The 6,128-nt window shown below is 36.3% G+C and overlaps 1 pseudogene; it reads left to right on the plus strand.

The window, feature by feature from the left end:
* Window positions 1-791: 791 nt before the first annotated feature.
* On the plus strand, window positions 792-978 carry LOC123937699 (annotated as a pseudogene).
* Window positions 979-6,128: the final 5,150 nt, after the last annotated feature.

The following is a 6,128-nucleotide window of genomic DNA, read 5'->3' on the forward strand; positions in this document are numbered from 1 at the left end:
ACTTTGCAAAGCACTGTATTAAAAGAAACACGTACACATCAGAAACGTGTCTCATTCTGCATGATTCCCATGTGCATGGAAAATCCTTTAACAGAGCATCATGCAGAGTGAGGACAAGCGGCAGAGCGAGGTCGTTTAAAGTACTGATTTGGTGGCCAGATTCTCAAATCTGATACAGTTTTCGTGGCCTAATGAAAGCCCTTAAAGAACTCACTCACTCTTGTTTTGCTTCAGTTCATTCCTACAGAATGAGGGTAAGAATAATGCCTCTTCACATGTTGCTGTGAGTTTTAAATGAACTAGAAAGTAAATTTTTTGGAACAGAGTCTGACACTTTGTAAAAATCTATAAACGTTAGTGGTTTCTTTTATTCTTGTTATTAGTGGCACCAATTCTCTGTCTAGATGTCTGGGTTGAAATAAAATTGAGTATCAAAAAATTGTATCGGGGCACCTGGGTAGCTCAGTGGTTGGGCATCTGACTTCGGCTTGGGTCGTGATCCCAGGGTCCTGGGATTGAGTCCCGCATCGGGCTCCCTGTTCGGGGGGAGGCACGCTTTTCCCTCCCCCAATCCCCCTGCTTATGTTCCCTCTCTTGCTGTGTCTCTCTCTGACAAATAAATAAATAAAATATTATTTTAAAATAGTATAATATTCTTTGATTAAAAAAACTAACAGATGTTCTCTATCAGTAGGAACTCTGACTTCAATGTAAAGTAAACTTTCTTCATTGCAGTTTTCTGGTTACCTCTGAACATCTACCTAAAAAGCAGATGTGAATTAATTTGTTGGAGCTTTGCGCAGTGGCAGTATCGTAGCCAATGAGGTTTATCCGAGGCGCGATTATTGCTAATTGAATTAATTTGTTGGGTCTGTCATTGACCAGCTTTGCAAATTTTAATCTCTCCAGCCCTCAGATTCTTCATTCTGAACCAAGCCTCATATGGTGGTTGTGAGCACTTAAAAAATATTAATACATGTTCAATAAATTGTATCTGCTATTACCTGCAACATACCAAATGAGAGATTTTCCTAAGAATTATCTGTTCAAAATGCTGATATAACCAGCTGCAGGGTTGTGATGATTGAGTTACGAAATATTATAGTCTCTTTAATCTTTTCCTTTGCTGTGAGCTACTGTGTTATTTAACAGGTAGACAATCATACCCATAATTAATATTTTTAATTTAAACTGTATTGAGGTATGATATGCATAAAATAAAATGCACCCACTTTAAGTATAAAATCTTGAAGTTGTACAAGTATATATAACCATCCTGAAAATCGATATAGAGAAAATTTTCATTCTCTCAGAAAATTCCATCATTAAAAAAAAAAGAATTCCATTATGCAACTTAGAAAATACTCACCCTTCCCCTGGCAAGACCCGTGGCATCTGACACGTTGTCCTTTATCATAGATTAGTTTTGCTTGCTTTAAGATTTCAAATAAGTTGAATTATGCAATATGTTGTCTTTTGCATGTGGCCCCTCATTCAGCATGTTTCGAAATTCATCCATGTTGTTGCGGGGTATCAGCAGTCCATACTTTTCAATAGCTGAGGAATTTCCTATTGTGCGAATATACCAAAATGTGCCATAGTGTATTTTTCAAGTAACCTGCTTATGTTATGTATTTATAGGTTGTTCCCAGTTTTGACTTTTCCAGAAAAATCACTATGGACTTTCATGTACATGCGTTTTCATCTCTCTTGGATCAATCAATACCTAGGAATGGGATTGCTGCTAAACCCACACTTAGCTTTTCAAGAAATTGCTGAACCGTTTCTTATTTTGAAATACTTGTACTTTGGCCCCACACAATAAATTTTATTTCATTTATCAATTACTAATTTGATGCAAAGCTAAATTAAGGTGAAAAGTTTTCATTCTTGTCTAATATTCAAATAGAATTCTCACAAACTCCAAAATGAAATTCCCCAGTTTTAATAAAACAGACTCGTTTTGACAAAATGAACATGATTTTCCTTCTTGATTCCATAAATGTGAAAAGAAAATTATATTTCCATGCTTTTTCATTCCCTCCTGTCTCGTGATGACATTAAAGTAGAGATTACATTCCCCTTTCAGAAAATACTTCCTGGTCCGACCCTCACTCTTTCCATTGACCAAGTCCAGTCTCTTTCTCCTATCCCGGAAATCCTGACATAAAGGATAAACATATCTTGATGTAAGTTTTGGATAAAATAATTGTTATTCCACTCTGTCTCCATCGACTACTTCTGCAGTAGGAATATACTTGTTTCCTCCAGGGAAGAATTCATTTCATAAAGATGGATTATATTATAAAGACAAGACTACCTTTGTTATAGTACTCACATACTTCAATGTTGAAGGGACCACCGCACATAGCAGATAAGAAACCACTTTCAGAATTTCAAAGCACAGTTAAGAAATTAATAATGTTGTAATGATAAAAACAGAAGCCAATTATTTTTTCACAGTAGAATTATGTTTTGCATGAGCTTTTGCAGCCAGATGTTTTCTAGTTATACTATTCAATTATCATGTTTGCTCATCAAATTCATCATCATTAGTCTTATAATTATATAGGATATTCTGCCACAAAATGTATTCTTCTAGACTATCCCACGAGCATAATAGCACTTAAAGGGAGTAATTGTACAAATACAATCATGTAGTTGATAATTAATAGAATGATGTAAACTTTTAAATGAGTACTTGTTTTACACATTTTTATTTAATTCTTGTGTTTATTCTTAAAATATGAATATATGGTTACAATAAGTATATAAAACAAAACTCCATTAGTGTGATCAAAGAGCGTAACATCTCAAGGAAATATAGGAGGTTCCACAACTGTTTGGAAAATCTGAGCTGCATGAATCTGTTCTTACTTTAAAACTCCCCTACTTCCTTCAATAATGGATAGTTCCAAAATTGCCTATAGAGTAAGTACATATAATTTAAAAATTCTAAGTTTTGTACACTTTAAAATGCTTTCTCACTTTTATAAATCTCCTAGAAGTAAGGACTAAAACTTTTTTTTTTCCTTGGGTCCCCTTATTGTTTTACACAGAGAGCTGAAGTTTCATCATTTCTAACTTGTCCAAAATTTTGGGTTAAATATGGTTCAGAATTCAGCCTTTTCTTCCTTCCTTCCTTCCTTCCCTTCTTTTTTCTCTTTTCTCATATTTTAGAAAGGTACTGCATCACGTATACCATATCCCCTAACAGGTTTTTGAAGCAGTACCAATAACAATCACACTAAAGTGCCTGCTAAAAATATATACAAATATTCACACCAAAGGACGTAAATAGAATATATATATTTTGAACTAAGTTATTAACTATAATTATAATTATAGTAAGTTATTATCACCTCTGTGTAAGGTTGGGAAACCTTTTTGATTTTCAGAGCTTTTAGGGCTTTGGAATTTCAGATAAAGAATTATGAAACTGAGGGTTTTGGGGGGGTGGGGGGTTGGGTGAGCTTGGTGGTGGGTATTAAGGAGGGCACGTATGGCATGGAGCACTGGGTGTCTCAAAACTATACTAGTAGAGGTGCAGCTTTGCATTTTTTTTTCCGTGAGGAACCCCCTTTCGTCATTATTGTCATAGCAACAGCAACATGCACAGAAATGTATTGATAACATAAGGCAGAATATTGTATCACAAAACTGTAATATTTTGGACCATGAAATGATGTAGTAATTCAGAGAAAAGAAGAGTTCAAGTGAAGTGGAATTTTCCTGAGGAAAAAAGGCTCCTGTAGGTTGTCAGTGACTATTCATAAAGACGATTAGGGAGAACATCAGAGAAGCTAATGAAAAGAAGCAAAGGAAGAGAGACAATGTTTATGGAGCAACTACTCTGTGTCTAACAGAATGCTTGATTATTAAATGTATTATCACTCTAGCAACAATTTGTGTATCATATAAAGAGAAAGACCAAAAATGTGCTGGTGAAAAAACATATAAGGACTCACAGACAATGGAGTGCATAGAACGTACGAAGAGTCGGATTTGCTATAACAAAGACAAAACTACTGATGTGCCCTCATATTTTGTATATAAATAAAAACTGTACGAGCAGGAGATTACTTCTGTTTTTCATATGAGCTATTTAACGATAGTCTGAAATAAAGTTCTTTGGTGGGTCAAAGGGAGTGCAGACTGCTTTTGGTAGATTTAGGTGAGTAGGAACTGTCCTTAAACAAGTATGTGCAGGGGCGCCTTGGTGGCTCAGTCAGCTGAGTGACCAGCTCTTGGTTTCAGTTCAGGTCATGATCTCAGGGTCGAGTCCCACATTGGACTCTGCACTCAGGGCAGAGTGTGCTGGAGATTACAGCCCTCTCCCTCTACCCGTCCCCTGCTCATGCATTATCTCTCTCTCTCTCTCTCAAATAAAAACTTAAACAAACAAACAAAACCCTATGTATGTGGAATACAGAATTCTCTCTCCCCCAAATATTTCCTACTTCCTGGGACCCATGAATAGGTTATTTTATATGGCAAATGTTATTAAGGTTACAGACCTGAAAATAGAGAGGTTATACTGGATTAACCCAGGGGGCCCAATCAAATCATCGCAGTCCCTTTAAATAAAGAACACTCTCCCGCTGAATTCAGCGGGAATGGGAGAGGAGCAGACAGGAGAGATTCAAAACAGGAGAGCTAACAGATCTGCTGGTGCTGGCTTTGAAGAGTATGGGACCAGCAGCCAGGGAATGTAGGAAGCCTCTGGAAACAGAACAATCCTCAGCCTCAAGTCAGAAAGGACACAGGACCCTCAGTCCTAGAGTTCTCTGGAAATGAATTCTGCAACAACCAGAATGAGCATATGCTCTCCCCAGGCTTACCCAAACCCTGATTTAGCTTTTTAAGAATGAGAACATGGAGGGCGCCTGGGTGGCTCAGTGGTTTAAGCCTCTGCCTTCAGCTCAGGTCATGATCTCAGGGTCCTGGGATCGAGTCCCGCATCGGGCTCTCTGCTTGGCAGGGAGCCTGCTTCCTCCCTCTTTCTCTGCCTGCCTCTCTGCCTACTTGTGATCTCTCTCTGTCAAATAAATGAATGAAAATCTTTAAAAAAAAAAAAAAAAAAAAAAGAATGAGAACATGGAAACAGCCAAAGCCCAGCGGAAAGTAAATAGCTAGCACAGAAACTTACAGAACTGTGAGATCATACCTTTGCGTTGCTTCCAACATCCCAGAGTCTGATAGTTTGTCAAGGCTGTAATAGAAAATGAATACTTTGTAGGATTGAATAGATAGACACATTAACAAATAACTATATGAGTCGGTTTACTATCATCCTTTTTTATATTCTTAAGGTGTTTTATTTAACATTTTCAAATTGCTTACAAAAACATTCTTCCCCACGGAAGACAGTGCTTTTTAGCATAAAGTGGTTATTAAAGTCTAACCAAAAAAAAAAAAAAGTTTAAAATTTGTCACAAAGTCAATATTCTGTTTCATGAGTTAAAAATTAAGGGAGACTTACAGAAAGCTTCATTTATTTTCTAAATCATATTTCCCTTCTTTTCTCTGGGGCAAAACAGTTCTTACTTTAATTAGGTAAATCTTCCCCAGATTTTGACACTGGGTAATAAGTTCATATATCATAAGCTTACCCGCTATGCTTAGAGACCATTTTTCATTAACGATGTAATAATGCTCACACCTTCATTAACTCTGTTTAGCAGCACTAATTACGATGGATGCTAAAGTCTCTCCCACTTCATTTTTTTTCCTCAATGCCATCTCATTAAATCATAGGACTCATGACTAAAATATAATAAATACTTGAGTACCTGTTTATTTGACACACATTCTTGTTACTAGCATCATGGTCATATTTTTGAATGGGGTAAAATTTTACTAATTATGGCAACAGGGGTAGAAATCATAACTAATTTATCAGTGCACTTAGTCCTTGGTAGTAGGTCCTTAGCATTAAATTTCATGTTGTAGGACTTAACCATTTGCCTAAAAATATCTATTAAAATGTCTGTTATTTCTTTAGCCATTCATAAAATGCAATATTAATTCAATGTTGCAGGTGTTGGTTTAATACCTTACCAATGGTAAGGAAAAATTCTGTATAGACTCTAGCAGAGTAGTAAGGTATATGGAAACCTGTCTTTGTC

The sequence above is a fragment of the Meles meles genome, chromosome 2 (assembly GCF_922984935.1).
Source record: "Meles meles chromosome 2, mMelMel3.1 paternal haplotype, whole genome shotgun sequence".
In the NCBI taxonomy this organism is placed as follows: Eukaryota; Metazoa; Chordata; class Mammalia; order Carnivora; family Mustelidae; genus Meles; species Meles meles.